Source organism: Canis lupus, chromosome 11 (genome assembly GCF_048164855.1).
Source record: "Canis lupus baileyi chromosome 11, mCanLup2.hap1, whole genome shotgun sequence".
Classification (NCBI taxonomy): Eukaryota; Metazoa; Chordata; class Mammalia; order Carnivora; family Canidae; genus Canis; species Canis lupus.
Window position 1 is genome coordinate 30,670,783 of NC_132848.1, and position 15,152 is coordinate 30,685,934.

Sequence of the window (15,152 nt, forward strand, 5' to 3'; positions counted from 1 at the left end):
TCTCCCTCTGCCTGTGTGTGTGTCTCTCTCTCTGGGTCTCTCATGAATAAATAAATAAAACCTTTTAAAAAAATTAAGGTAGGTATTTATCCTTTCATGACTGGCTCATTTCCCTGAGTAGAACAACTTCCAGGTTCATCCATGCGATAGCCTGTGTCAGTATTTTCTTCGTCTTCAAGGCTGGATGAGATTCCAGTGCGAGTAGAGCACATCTTGTTTATCCCTCCATTGTCGAGGGGCTCTGGGGTGCTTCCCCCTTTTGGCCAATGTGGATAAGGCTGCTAGAGACAGAGGTGTGCAAATATCTCTTTGAGACCCTGCTTTCAGTTCCGTGAGGTATATACAGAAGTTCGGAGAGCACTCCTAACCACGTTTCCTGCCTCAGCAGAAACCCCACCAGCTTCTCAGGCCATTCTGTGAGGCCTCCCTGCAGTGGGACTTGGGCCGGGGCCCATTTCAGGGAAGTCTATGTGATCAGTTCTGGAAGGGGCTGCTGTGGAATGCCTGGGAGGCTCAGCAGTTGAGCATCTGCCTTCAGCCCAGGGCATGGTCCTGGAGTCCCAGGGTCGAGTCCTGCTTCGGGCTCCCTGCAAGGAGCCTGCTTCTCCCTCTGCCTGTGTCTCTGCCTCTCTCTGTGTCTCTCATGAATAAATAAATAAAATATTAAAAAAAAATAGAAGGGGCTCCTGTGCATCCTGCACACCCCACATAGATACTGGTTTCTTTCCAGCCACTCTCATGGGGTAGAGAAGCTCCTGTCTGCTTGCTGTGGTGGAGCACAGAGTGAGGTCACCTTCTGGCCACCAACTAACTGCTCCAGAGCCAGGCTCTCCGGCCCCGAATCTGACCCTGATGCTCCGGCCCTACGGCCTCAGTGCAGTTTGTGAGCTGCCCTCTGCCTTATTTGACCAACTGTCACACGGAGTCGTGATCCCCATCATACCCTCGGTACCCTGTGTGTGGAACGTGAGCAAACCACAGAGGGCCTGGGCTGCGGCAGGTGCTCAGCAGATGTGGGTTCCACCTCCAGGCAGTGCAGAACCCTGAGGAGCAGCCCAAGGGGGTGCCGAGCACTCTGGCTGACCATGGAAACATCTGGGCTAAGTCTCAGCTCTGTCATTTCCTGTGTGACCTTGGGCAAGTGGCCTTATCTCTCTGCTCTTAGCTTTCTTCATCATTCAGAGATAGTTATGCTTCCCCTGCTTAACCGCCAGGGAGGGCAGCCAATGAGACCCGGATGTCAGCGCAGCCCACCTAGAACCCTGCCTTGGGCACCACTTGCTCTGCCTGTGGGTTGGTCCAGTGTCCCGGGCTCACGAGGGGCACAATCATCATCTCACACTTGACACTCCATAGATGACCCTCAGTAGATGCTCATCTCCTGACCAGTGGTGCTATTGGACCCCAGTGCTCAGGCCCCCAGCCCTTTGCAGGGCAGAGGCCAACCTCAGGGAACCCAGAGGGAATTTACTGGCTCACACAGGGAAAAGTCCAGGAGAACTGGGTGCAGGTACAAGATGACGCCGTCGGTCCCTCTCTGTCCCTCAGCCCTGCCTTCCTCCATTTAGGGCTTATTTTCAGATGGGCTCTCCCTACATGAAGCAGACGGCCACCCACTGGCTAGCCAGTCTCCCATCAAACCAGTTAGCACCTCGGTGCAAAGAGAACTTCTTTCTCTGCATAGTTCCAGCCATCATCCTGGGGCTATCTCCCACCTCCCAGGCTCGATCTCAAATCCAACTCAACATATCCTGAGCTTCTGATGGGTCAGGTCTGAGTCATGGGCCCACTTCAGACTTGGGAAGTGGGTCAGCCCCACTTGAACCTGGGAAACTGAGAAAAGGTGACTGGTGACCCCCAAAGGAGAACTGAGGCACTATTATTAGAAGCTGAAGCAGGGGCACCTGGGTGACTCAGTGGTTGAGCGTCTGCCTTTGGCTCAGGTCATGATCCCAGGGTCCTGGGATTGAGTCCCCCACTGGGCTTCCTGCTTGGTGGGGAACCTGCTTCTTCCTCTGCCTGTGTCTCTCTGCCTCTCTCTGTGTGTCTCTCATGAATAAAAAAATAAAATCTTTAAAAACAAAAACAAAAACAAAGAAGCCACGGCAGATAGAGACAGGTGGTAAAAGCCCTGGCCTGGAAGCCCATACTCTGGTCCAAGCTCCAGCATTCACTCCCTGTGTAGTCCTGAGAAAGTCACAGTCCCTTTCTGAGCCTGTTCCCTCATCTGTAAAAGAAGAATAGGCTCCTATTAGTGAGTCACAAATCTGGCTGCTGCTAGAGTTACCTGGTAAGCTTTTAAAAATGTAGTTTCCCTGGTGCCATGTTAGATTGTTCTGATTCAGGAGTCCTGGGGTAGGACCAAGGACTCTGCATTTTTGACAACAACCCAAAGATTTCTGATGTGTTAGAAGTCACAGGGTGAGATGACTCCTGAGGTCCCTCCCACTGTAGTGTCCTCTGGTTCTAAAGTTAATTAATGTTGCTCTAAAGGTTGAGCAGAGGGATGCCTGGGTAGCCCAGTGGTAGGGCATCTGCCTTCGGCTCAGGGCGTGATCCTGGGGTCTTGGGATCGAATCCCACATCGGGCTCCCCGTAGGGAGGCTGCTTCTCCCTCTGCCTGTGTCTCTGCCCCTCTCTCTGTGTCTCTCATGAATAAATACATAAAATCTTTTTTTAAAAATAAACAAATAAAGGTTGAGCAGAAGGACTGTGGCAGCCACAGCGACGCTCACCAAATCTCCCAGACCCTCCCCAGCGCTGGCCCATACCCTTCCCCATGGGCAGAGCCCACAACTGGCTCCGGCCAATAGGCCGGAAGTTAAAATTTCCTGTGTCCCTTCCCGGATGAGGCAGGTGAAGGTCTATGTCCTCTCCCTCGCCTTGATGAGTAATTTGTAAACAGAACCTGAGCTTCAAGGTCCCTGCCACACACAGTCCAGATGGGCCAGGGGACACAGGAGGGAGAGTGAGCCTGGGCCATGATGCTCTTCCTTCCTGCCTCTTTCCAGCTGAATGGGAGCCCTCGGGGCAGAGTGGTGGTAGTCAGTTGAGACCGTGGCCTCCAGTGGAGGAAGAAAAGGAGGGCCGTCCAAGGCCCAGGCATCCCAGGACAGTTGGAGAAGTGTGGGTGTGGATTGGCTGCACATCTCATGGCTAGTCGGTACCCATGTAAGGCCCTGGGGTTGGGGGAACGCTAATACTCCCTAATGAGGTATCCATCCTTATTGGGGTTGGAGGGCAAGCCCGGTGGGAGGAATGACTCACCCTGAGTCCTGCATACCTGTGATGCTCAGGGAAATGCAGGTCATCTCCCTCCTTGGAACATGACCTCAGAGTAGCTTTGGGGATGTTTACACCAAGGCATGGTCACTCCTCTCAGAGGTGACCCCTGGCTGGGGTTTGGAAATTTTCCCACTGATCTTAGAAAATAATCATGACTCTGCCTTTCCGTGGTAAACTCTGGGATCTGTGGACATGAGGTTATTCTTCACATTTGGGCTTCTCATCTCAGACAAGACCTCTACTCATGAGGTTAAAAATTAGTTTTACATTTTTTTTCGTTAAAAATTTTATTTTTAGAGCCCATTAATGGGCAAATTCCAAATGGTAACAATACAGAGTATTTAAGAACATCTTAGTATTTCTTTCTATCCATCTTTGTTTTCCTTTCTATAAACATATAGATTAAAGCAATTTAACCCCAAGTCCAATGTCCGAGTACTTTCAATATCTATTTTGAACACATAATACAGCAGAGGCAGTTAATTTTATTTCCATTCAGAGCTGAGCAATGACTTTAGCTTCACATTATTCTGTCACAAATGACAAGCAAATGGCCTACCTAAGTAGCTAAAATCATAAAACTATTATATGCCAAGTCAATGGTATGTATAAAGTTAATATAAAACAACAACTGGACTGGTATACATTTGTTTTGGGCCCTACAGGAAATGTGCCAAAGTAACAAGCTTTAGTGAAGGATGAGGTCATGGGCAGAGGGGAAAGAGGAGTCATGTCATAGAATTTTAGAGGAAAGCTGTAGGTAAAAGGAAATCAGCCTACAATTTTAACCAAATACAGGAGGAAAGGGGAGTACAGTATCAGGGTTGATGACAATTAGGAAAATACATATACCATTCCATCACAAACTTGTTCACTACCTCAAGAGTTCAGCACCAGGCTCTCCAGGGATTCTGTTATTTTCCCACTAAGCTTCTTCACATGGAACATAAACCTACATTTATGCTAACAGAAGCGTTTTGTATGGCTATTTAATTTGACAGCGAACAACAGGAAAAAGAGTTATTAGGGCCACAGTGACTTCAGGCCACCTTAATACCCCTGGAAATAGGGGCAAAAAATGGGTCATTAAGCAACAGTATTCAAGGAGCACTGTGTTATCTTTTTTTTTTTTTTAAGCACTGTGTTATCTAAGGGGATTTACAAAACAAGTAACATTCAGCAATCCTCAATGGAAAAAGTCATAATATTTGAAAATTAGGACTGTTTTGATGCTGATTTTTTTTTTCACCAAAGTGGTACTGCAGTTAAATTGGAACAAATTCCAAACTCACACTTACTTGCATCACCTCAGTTTAATAATCCAATAAATGATGAAAAAGACAATGAAAACAGCATCATCTAGCAGAGCAGCTTTGTTTGGCTCCCTCTAGATAAAATCTTCAGTTTTCCCATAGTTTTACCTAGAAATCCAGTTGTAGAATCAAACTGTGAATCCATTTCAGCTAATAATTTATTTTGATATTTAACCTCATGGCCTGTTTCAATGGAAAGAGATTTTATAGCAGTTACTTTGCTTCTGAGACTTTCAGTGAGTCTCTCATTTCCTCTTCACAGACACTATAACCACTGTTAGCATAGCCATAGTTCCCATAGTTGCCAGGAGGTTCTCCTTCACCCAGGCCTGCACGCCTCATCCTGCCAGAGTAGGGAAGAAAAAAGCAGATGGAGGGGTGGGTAGGAAGGGGCCAGGGGACCCCGGACGGCGTCTTCAGTACCGGGGCCCAGAGAATCACCAGCTTCTTTCCCCAAAGTGCCACGACATCACTGGAGTCTCTAGTTTTACTAGAGACTTAATTTTAATTCATTGTTTTGATTTGCATTATTTATTACATTTACACGATTAATTGTATTTCCCTTTTTAGTTTCAATTTTATATGTTTTTTTTTAAATGATGCATTACTGTGATATAAGTCAAATGACACAGGAGGATGTACAGTGAGAAGCAAGTCTTGTTCTCTCACCCTTATCTCCCAGGCCCTCGGTTCTGGAAATAGAATCTAGGGACATTTAAAGGAAAACCCGGGGATCCCTGGGTGGTGCAGCGGTTTAGCGCCTGCCTTTGGCCCAGGGATCAAATCCCACATCGGGCTCCTGGTGCATGGAGCCTGCTTCACCCTCTGCCTGTGTCTCTGCCTCTCTCTCTCTCTCTGTGTGACTATCATAAATAAATAAAAATTAAGGGATCCCTGGGTGGCGCAGTGGTTTGGCGCCTGCCTTAGGCCCAGGGCACGATCCTGGAGACCTGGGATCAAATCCCATGTCGGGCTCCTGGTCCATGGAGCCTGCTTCTCCCTCTGCCTATGTCTCTGCCTCTCTCTCTCTGTGTGACTATCATAAATAAAAATTAAAAAAAAAATAAAGGAAAATCTGCTGGTACAGTATGTGGGTGGCTCAGGTGGTTAAGCATTTGACTCTTGATTTTGGCTCAGGTCATGCTCTCAGGATTGTGAGAGGGAGCCCTGGGTCAGTCCATGCTGTTCATAGAGCCTGCTTATTCTTCTCTGTCTCCCTCTACCCCTCCCCATTCTCTAAAAACGAAGAAAGAAAAACTTGCTAGTAATAATAGGTACTGTTTATCAAAATGTGTTGTGTGTTGGGCATATAGTGGGCACTCTCCACACACCATCCTCCCATTGTCCACAATGATCCTATAAACTTGGTATATCACAGGAGAGGAAACTGACCTTTGGACAGATAAAGTAACATGTGCAAGGTCACACAGAGAATAAAAGGCAGAGCCAGGGCCAACATTAGACATGTGGTTCTAGGAACTGTGGCTTGGCCCTGTGCCAAGCGCCTTTTAAACCTTAATTCATTAAGCCATTAATGATGGCCCTTGGAATTTTTTTACTTTAGAGTCAAAGAAAGTTAGAGTCAGAGAGGTAAAGTGACCTGCCCAAGGTCACACCACAAATAATCTGGGAAAACCAGGAACGGGTCATCTGGTCTAACGTCCAAGTGATACTCTTCTAATGGTCAAGCACAATGGTTTGCAGAGATCAGGCTTTTTTTTTTTTTTTTTTTTTTAAGATTTTATTTATTTATTCATAAGAGACACACAGAGAGGCAGAGACACAGGCAGAGGGAGAAGCAGGCTCGCTGCGGGGAGCCCTATGCAGGGACTTGATCCCAGGACCCCGGGGTCACGACCTGAGCGGAAGGCACCTGCTCAACCGCCGAGCCCCCGAGGCGCCCCTGGCTTGCGGAGATCAGAATCTCCCGCGGTGTCACTCCACTAGCCCACTGATCCTGTCGTTGTCGCTAGGAGCGTGGTGTCACCACTCCCATTTTCCAGGTGGGGAGGCTGAGGCCCTCGCAAGCTGGCGGGGTTGCCCAGAGCACGCGGCGAGCCAGCGGCACAGGCAGGAGGGCTGCAGGGCTCCGCTGCTCCCTGGGGCCTGGCCCCCCCCCCCCCCCCCGGGGAGCCAGGCCTTGGACCTGCCTCCGACGGGGCCGCGTCCGCCGGGAGTGATTTCGCAGCAGCGCCTCCGTGAGCACCTGGCGGGAAGGACGCGCAGGGCGGGCCGGGGCAGCCCCGAGCCCGGGAGGAACGACCTCTGGCTGTCCTTCAAGCCTCGACGTCAGTGCCCTCTACGTCCCTGCGGCCCACCCCCACCCCCACCCCCACCCAATTCTCCAGCTCCCGCCGTTTCCAAGCTCTTTCCGCCACGATTTTCCAGCCTTCTCAGCGCTGGGTCGGGACCGTCGACCTGGAGGAGCCGAACTCGATGCAATTTGCATAACGTGCCCGATTGGCTCCTGCGGCCGCGGTGGGCGGGCCCCACCAACCCACCTGCCGGGGCGGAGCGCAGGACCAGGGGCGGGGCCGGAGGGCCACCTGGCCGCCTCCCGGGGCCCGACGCCCGCAGCGGCCGCGGCGTGGACCGCCTACACTCCACGCAGCCGCTTCGCAAAGCGCGGCCTCCCGGAAACGTGCATCTGCGGGACCTTCGCAAAGCAGAGCGAGGTCGGTTACTTCTGGGGGACGTGCTGGGGGGGGTGAGGCGGGGAAGGGCGGGGGCGGGAGGGAGGTTTCCAACCTGAAGCCTTTAAGCCCCAACTGTGGACCGTGGGAGTTTATTAAAACATAATTTTATTTTTATTTATTTATTTATTTTAAACATAATTTTAAAAATATGTGCATATATTCTTTTGGGGGGACGCCCGCTGACTGAGTCGGTAGACCACGGGAGTCTTGATCTCCTGGTTGTAGTTCGAGCCTCACACTGGGGGTAGAGACTACCTAAAAAAATAACTAAAAGAAGACCAAAATAATAATAATAATAATAATAATAATTATTATTATTATTATTATTTAAGATTTTATTTATTTATTCACGAGAGACACAGAGACACAAGCAGAGGGAGAAGCAGGCTCCATGCAGGAAGCCCGATGTGGGACTCGATCCCAGTACTCCGGGATTATGCCCTGAGCCAAAGGCAGACGCTCAACTGCTGAGCCACTCAGGTGTCCCAAGATCAAAATTATTTTTAAAATAAAATGAAAAATATGTATTATTTTAAATTGTATATTTAACTTAAAATTGTACATATGTATTTAAATTTTATGTTTTAGTAGGTTCTCATAGGGTGTACATATATAAATGTGTTCCACGTGTGTGCAGACATAGATATACAGGTGTAGATACAGATAAATGGATCGATCTTTTTTTTCTTTTAAAGATTTTATTTATTTACTCATGAGAGACACACAAAGAGAGAGAGGCAGAGACACAGGCAGAGGGAGAAGCAGACTCCCTGTGGGGAAACCCTATGCAGGACAATCCCACAACCTCCCCCCCCACCTTCCCCACCCCCGTCACGACCTGAGCCCAAGGCAGACAGAGACGCTCAACCACCAAACCACTCAGGTGCCCCTCCCCCCCTTTAAAAGTAGGCTCCACACTCAGCCTGGGCTTGATCTCACAATCCTGAGATCAAGAGTGGCATGCTTAACTGACTGAGCCACCCAGCTGCCCCTGGAGAGATCTTCTTTTTTTTTTTTTTTTTTTAAATTTTTTATTTATTTATGATAGGCACACAGTGAGAGAGAGAGAGAGGCAGAGACACAGGCAGAGGGAGAAGCAGGCTCCATGCACCGGAAGCCCGACGTGGGATTCGATCCCGGGTCTCCAGGATCGCGCCCTGGGCCAAAGGCAGGCGCCAAACCGCTGCGCCACCCAGGGATCCCTGGAGAGATCTTCTTAGGACACTGTAAGAGACTTGGGAATGCCAAACTTCTTAGCCTGGCATTCAAAGCCCTCTGCAACTGCTCTAGCCTCTTCCCACCTGCCCATCAACTCTGAAAAGCCAAAGCTATAGCCCCATAGATTGGTCTCTGTGCCCAACCCACCTTTCTGTCCCCACTTTGCCTTCACACAGACACTCTCCTTACACCTCCATCTTTGAAGATCTACCCAGCCTCTGGGATCACTCCATCCCCTCCCTTATCCTGAGCTGATCTCTGCCTCCTCTGTGCTTCCAGGCACTTGGTTTGTACTTGTCCAAGCACAATTGTCAAAATGTCCACCCACACAGCCCCCCACGGTCCCCCTTGTTTCATCATCCTACCACCCAGGCTTTGGCTCAGTGTCATTTATTGATTCAACAAACATTTATTGAGCCCCTGCTCTGCACCAGCAGCTAGTCTAGGTATTGGGGATAGACCGGGGAACCAACTCTCTGAATTCCTGCTCTCCTGACTTATGTTTTAGTGAAGACGAAGAGTTTAATGGATAAACCAACACACTCTATCATTGGGTAGGTGGTGACAACGCTTGGAAAAAAACTAAAACAGGAAACAGGGGCTACTGTAGACAGGGATACCGATCCTCATTTGGATTAGTGGTTTAGGGATGGTTGTGTGGAGGTGACATTTTAGGAGCAATCTGAAAAAGTAAGGAGGGCACCGTGCAGTAGCTGGAGTTTCAGACTGAGGAAGAGGAAGGAGGAATAGCTATGCATCCAGTCTGCCCAGCAAATGGATGTTGAATTAAATTGGACAATGGAGGAGTGCCTGGGTGACTCAGTCCGTGGAGCGTGGGACTCTTGATTTTGAGGTTGTAGATTTGAGCCCCATGTTGGGTGTAGAGATTACTTACAAATAATAGAAAGTAAATAAATAAGATAAATCGGACAGTGGAGAGGGGAGAGAAGATGGTCACTGGTCCAGGAGAGCGTGAGGACAGCTTCTTATATTTGCCAGAAGTGGTGAACCTGGTCTCTATCCAAATGACAGCTCTAATCAGTAGCACAACCTTTGGAAGCCATACCCAGTGAGTTTGGCTCTTCTAGAGAGGCAGCATGGAATTGTGGGAAGGAGAACCGGCTTGGGGTTCAACCCTGGATTGGGCCCTCATCTGTGTTAAAGATCCTGTGTTAAACTTTTCACATACCTTATCTCACTTACTACTCAGGACAACATTTTGAGGTATGTCTGGTGGCTTATGGAGGTTCAATCACATGCCAAAAGCTACACTGTCAATAAAATTCCATTAATGTGCCATGAAGTCAATGTCATGACCAGCATTTTAAACAATGAAATAGATTAGAAGATATCACAGTATTTTTGGGGAAACCTGTTTCATTTTTATGAGTCTATTTGTACTATAAAATATGGTGGTTTGAGGGTAAAGAAACAAAAACTCTAAGAACGCTGTTTTGGACATGGCCATGGTAAAGCACCTGCTGCAGTATCCAGCACGTACTGCTCTGCAATGAGGGCTGTTACGGGAACATAACCAATTAGGCAGCAGACCTGAAATTGCTCAGTGACCCTGATTCCTCAGACCTCCTTACTGGACTGATAAGTAGGACTACAGTTTTAATAGTTCTCCTCCTCCTCCTCCTCTTTCATCGTCTCCTCTTTCTTTTTCTTCTTCTGGTTCTAGAAGACCACATCTAGTCCTGATCTCTGGGCTACATGGACCTCAGGCCAGCCTCCAACCAACCATCTCCATCTCCAGGCTAAAACACGGTAAAAGTGAAAACCCTTGTCCAAACAAAATTCTGCACATAGATGTTCACAGCAGCTTTATCCATAATTGCCAAAAGCTGGAAGCAGCCAAGATGTCTTTTAGCAGGTGAACAGATACACGGTGGTATATCCAGATAATTGACTATTATTTAGCACCAAAAAAAAAAAAGTGTTACCAAGCCATGAAAAGACATGGAGAAACTTTCGGTGCATTTTACTAAGTGAAAGAAGCTGATCTGAAGAGGCTACATACATACTGTATGATTCCAACTATGTGACAACTAGAAAAGACAAAACTATGAAGACTAAAAAAACATCAGTGGTTGCAGGGGTGGGGACGGAAGAGGAAGGGCTGAATAGAGCACACAGGATTTTTAAGGAAATGGGAAGATTCTGTATGATACTATAATGATGGAATCAGGTTATTATACGTTTGTCCAAACCCCCAGAATGTGCAGCCCCAAGAGTGAGCGCTAATGTAAACCATGGACTCTGGGTGACCATGATGTGTCAGTGTAGGTTCATTCCGTGTTACAAGGGTTCTGGTCTGAGACACCTAGGTGGCTTAGCGGTTGAGCGTCTGCCTTCGACTCAGGTCCTGGGATCAAGTCCCACGTGGGGCTCCCTGCATGGAGCTTGCTTCTCCCTCTGCCAGTGTCTCTGCCTCTCTCTCTCTCTCTGTCATGAATAAATAAATAAAATCTTAAAAGAAAAAAAAGGGTTCTGGTCCTTAGGTCAGTATGTGTGTGTGTGTATTTGGCGGGTGGGGGGGGGGGTTCCCCACACATCAACAAGCAAAGCTCCAGACACCAGCTGAGTGCCCTATAATTCAACTCAATTCTACCTGGAGACAAGGTTGGATTCCACAGGTGAAGGGCTCAATCCTACAAGACTATCCCTCTCCTCCACCCCCGCTTCAGATGCCAACCACAAGTTCAGGTTGTCACCTGTGCTTCTGACCCATGGGATCTAGATCAGAGGTTCGAGAGATACCCCCTCCCCGTCCTGGATTCCATTAATTTGCTAAAGCTGCTCGTAGACCTCAGGAAACCTGTTTATTCACTAGATCACCGGTTTCTTATAAAAAGCTATATAACTGGAGAACAGCCAGAGTGAAGAGACGCATAGGGGGTGCGAGGTGTGCCTACTGAAGGGTACGGAGCTTCCATATCACTCTCGGAATCACTATGTTCACCAACCAGGAGTTCTTTGAACCCCATCCTCTTGGGTTTTTATGGAGGCTTCATTACAAAGGCACAGCTGATTAGGTCATCAGCCATTAGCTTCCCCATTCAGCCTCCAGCATCCCTCCCCTCCCAGGCCCACCCTCGGGTGCTTTCCAAAAGTCACCATTAACATAACAAAAGGCACTTTTGTGGCTGTCAACACTTAGGAGATTCCAAGGGTTTTAGGAGCTATGAGACTGGAACCTGACCAAGAGCAAATATGAGAAATATATTTTGTTACCTGAATGACCAAATATGTGCATTTTTATAAATAACATCACAACCACTCTGGCAGGAGGAAACTGTGCACGTGGGAAGGATTATATGGGAAATCTCCAATTTTTCTGTGAATCTAAAACTGCTCTAAAAAGTAGTCTCTTATTTTGCAATGCAGTTGAAGCATTGCTCCGAAAGGGGCTCTGGAGCCAGATGGCCTGGACTTGAAAAAAAGAAAAAAAAAGAAAAAAAAAGCCTGGCTTGGCCCCTTATTAGTTCTGTGGTGTCGGGCAAGTCACTTAACCTCTTCGTGCTTCCATGGCCTCATTTGTACTGTGGGGCATTGACAGAGATCTTACCTGTCGTGAGGATTTCGGGAGCGAGTATGTGCAGGGTTCTCAGAAAACACATCCTGGCACATCCTGTGTGCTAGCCCCCCTGAGAGAGGGGCTGTATGTAAGCAGGGGAGGAATCTCCAGCCCCCTGGAGACCAGCTAAATCAGACATTGGCATCTACGGGAGGGGCTACCTCTGTCCTCTGCACCCACACTACCTGAGGCTTGATACCTGTGCCCCATTTGCAAGGAGGCCCCAGCTGGGAGCCTGCACCTTACCTTGCCGCTACCTCCCTATCTTGCCCTACCTCCCTATCTTGCTTGACAGCATTTTGTGGTTTTGTCCCCGTTTCCTTTGATCCAATGACTTCAAGGTGGAGGGGTTTCTAGAGGGCCAGAGCTCTTGTCTGCTTTCCCGGGTCTTTGCCCCTCTGGCTAGTGCTTCAAATCTCTTATCTCCAGAATCTTGCAAGTCACTCTCTCCACATTGGCCAAGATAACTGTGTACACATACAGCCCTCGCATTTTTAAAGCACTTTCCCACAAGTTATATCAGATGAACTCCACCAAACCACTCTGGTAAGAAGGGGCAGGGAAACAGGGAAACACCAAGGCCCCAGAGTGGTCAAGTGCCTGGCTTAAGATCCCACGGCCAGGGGATGAGTGGGTGGCTCAGCAGTTGAGCATCTGCCTTCAGCTCAGGGTGTGATCCCGGGGTCCTGGGATCGAGTCCCACATCGGGCAAACCACATGGAGCCTGCTTCTCCCTCTGCCTGTGTCTCTGCCTCTCTCTCTCTGTGTCTCTCATGAATAAATAAATAAAATCTTAAAAAAAAATCATACAGCGAGGAAGTGACAGTTGGGAGCTCAGGCCAGCCCTCTTTCTAAATAACAATAAAACACTAACATCCATGTGTGTGGCACCCAGTTTGTGCCAGGTTTTCACCTGCCTTGTCTCATTGAATTCTCACGAGTGCTTCTCAGATTTTACCTTCATATGAATCCCCTGGGCCTGATGTTAAGGTGTAGATTCTGATTTCAGGGGTGAAGCCCGGGGCCCCGAGAGTCTGCCTTTCTAACCAGCTCCCCCGGGACGCTAAGGCCACTGGGCTCAGTAGACAACCCAAAATGTAGATAGCCAGGAACCCTTCAGTGTTTTCAACTGTGAAGTTGAAAGCATCCCCTTTGGTTTTTCAAAGGAGCAACATTTGGAGGCCCCAGGCAGTTAAGAGGATGCTCAGGACCACCCAGCTAGTAGATGGTAGGGCAGAGATTCAAACTCAGATGTCTGGGTGTCAGATCCCACATGCTTGTCTTTCTGTTCCGGCCGACTTAGCATGGGGTGTCCAAGCTGCATTTACCCCAAATGGCTGAAATCCTGTGATGTCAGCCTGATTCCATCGCCACCCAGCTGGGCTGGGCTGCCAAGATGCCTTCCCCATGTTGGGATGGAAGTGGCACCACGTGGCCTGATCTCCCAGCAAGGGATGCATTAGGACCATAAAGTCCTTTGCCGCACAGAAGTAAAATGAGGCCAAATGTCAAAAATGCACCCTTGCAGGGAAGAGAGGCTGAGGGACACTCCCACAAGTCAAACATGCCAAAGTTAGCTTCAGGGGGTGCAGGCTGGGTGCTCAGAGGAGGCCATGCCCCGTCACAGCATGGGCGTGGGGTGAGCACACCGGCTGGCGGTTCTCACCTTCAGATACCTGGGAAAGGCAAAGGTCACTTCATTTTTATTTATTTGTATCCTTTTTATAACAGCTTTATTGAGATATAATTCACATACCATAAAATTCACCCTTTTAAAGTGTACAGTTCCGTGGTTTTTAGTATAGTCGCAGAGCTGTGCAACCATCACCACTATCAAATTCCAGGACATTTTCGTCATCCCCAAAAGAAACCCCATACCCATTAGCAGTCACTCCCTGTTCCTCCTCCGCTCAGCCCCTGGCAACCACTCATCTATTTTCTGACTCTGTAGATTTGCCTATTCTGGACATTTCATATAAATTGGATTATACAATACGTGGTCCTCTGTGACTAGCGTCCTTCACATAAAGGAAGGAAGGGTTCCTTCATGTTGTAACATGTGTCCGAATTTCATTCCTTTTTACTGTCAAATAACTTCCCATTGTATGGATAGGCCACATTTTGCTTATCCATTCATCAGTTCATGGACATTTGAGTTTCCCTTTTTTGGGGGGGGCTATTATGAATAATGCTGCTGTGACAAGTGATTGTATGGACATACGTTTCCATTTCTTCTAGGTAGAATCCTAGAAGTGGAATTTCTAGATCAGATGGTAACTGTTTAGTAGAATCAGGAGCTAGGCCACTCTGTTTTGCAAAGTGGCTGTACCTTCTCACAATCCCACCAGCAATGTACGAGGGTTCTGCTGATTTCTCCACGCTTTGAATTTATTCACCTACTTTTAAAGCTGCTCAGTGGAAACTGAGACTTCCATATGAGCAACACCAAGTGGAATAAATGTTCAGTGACTGTGGTGTACTGAAGCGAGCCTGCTCCTGGAAACAGGCAGTCTGGCCTTGAGCTCCAGTCCTCCCCCTGAGCTGTGTGTTTTGGTAGTCACTTAACCCCTCTGAGCTGGTCTCTCTCTTGATACCTGAAGTACAATCTCCATCTCGTAGCAGAGATCACAGGTGAGTAAAATTTCAGAAGCTTTGGGTAACCTTGTCTTCCTTTAAAAAAAAAAAAAAAATCATCCATTCCCGGGGTGCCTGGGCCCTGGGATCCAGCCCCATCTCAGACTCCAACTCAGCAAGGCATCTGCTTCTCTCCTATTCCCTCTGCTTCTGCACTGCTCTCCCCTCCCCCATGTTCCAGTGCTCACTCTTTCTCTCTTTCAAATAAATACATAAATCTCTAAATAAACAAAATAAACCGTCCACTCCCAAAACCTGATTCTAAATTCCCACTTGCCCTTTGAGGGGACCTGCTGGTGGTGAAAAATAGATGAGAGATAAATAGGCCTAGGTTTGTTTGTTTGTTTGTTTGTTTGTTTTTAAAGATTTATTTATTTGGGCACCTGGGTGGCTCAGTGGTTGAGTGTCTGCCTTCAGCTCAGGTCA

The 15,152-nt window shown here is 48.1% G+C and overlaps 1 long non-coding RNA gene and 1 pseudogene across 1 annotated transcript; one reads left to right on the forward strand and one right to left on the reverse strand.

The window, feature by feature from the left end:
• Positions 1-4,583: 4,583 nt before the first annotated feature.
• On the reverse strand, positions 4,584-5,051 carry LOC140642228 (BET1 homolog pseudogene; annotated as a pseudogene).
• Positions 5,052-6,733: 1,682 nt separating this feature from the next.
• On the forward strand, positions 6,734-10,499 carry LOC140642909 (uncharacterized). The gene is made up of 2 exons (XR_012039283.1): positions 6,734-7,273; positions 10,197-10,499. It is a non-coding gene; the product is annotated as an uncharacterized lncRNA (long non-coding RNA).
• Positions 10,500-15,152: the final 4,653 nt, after the last annotated feature.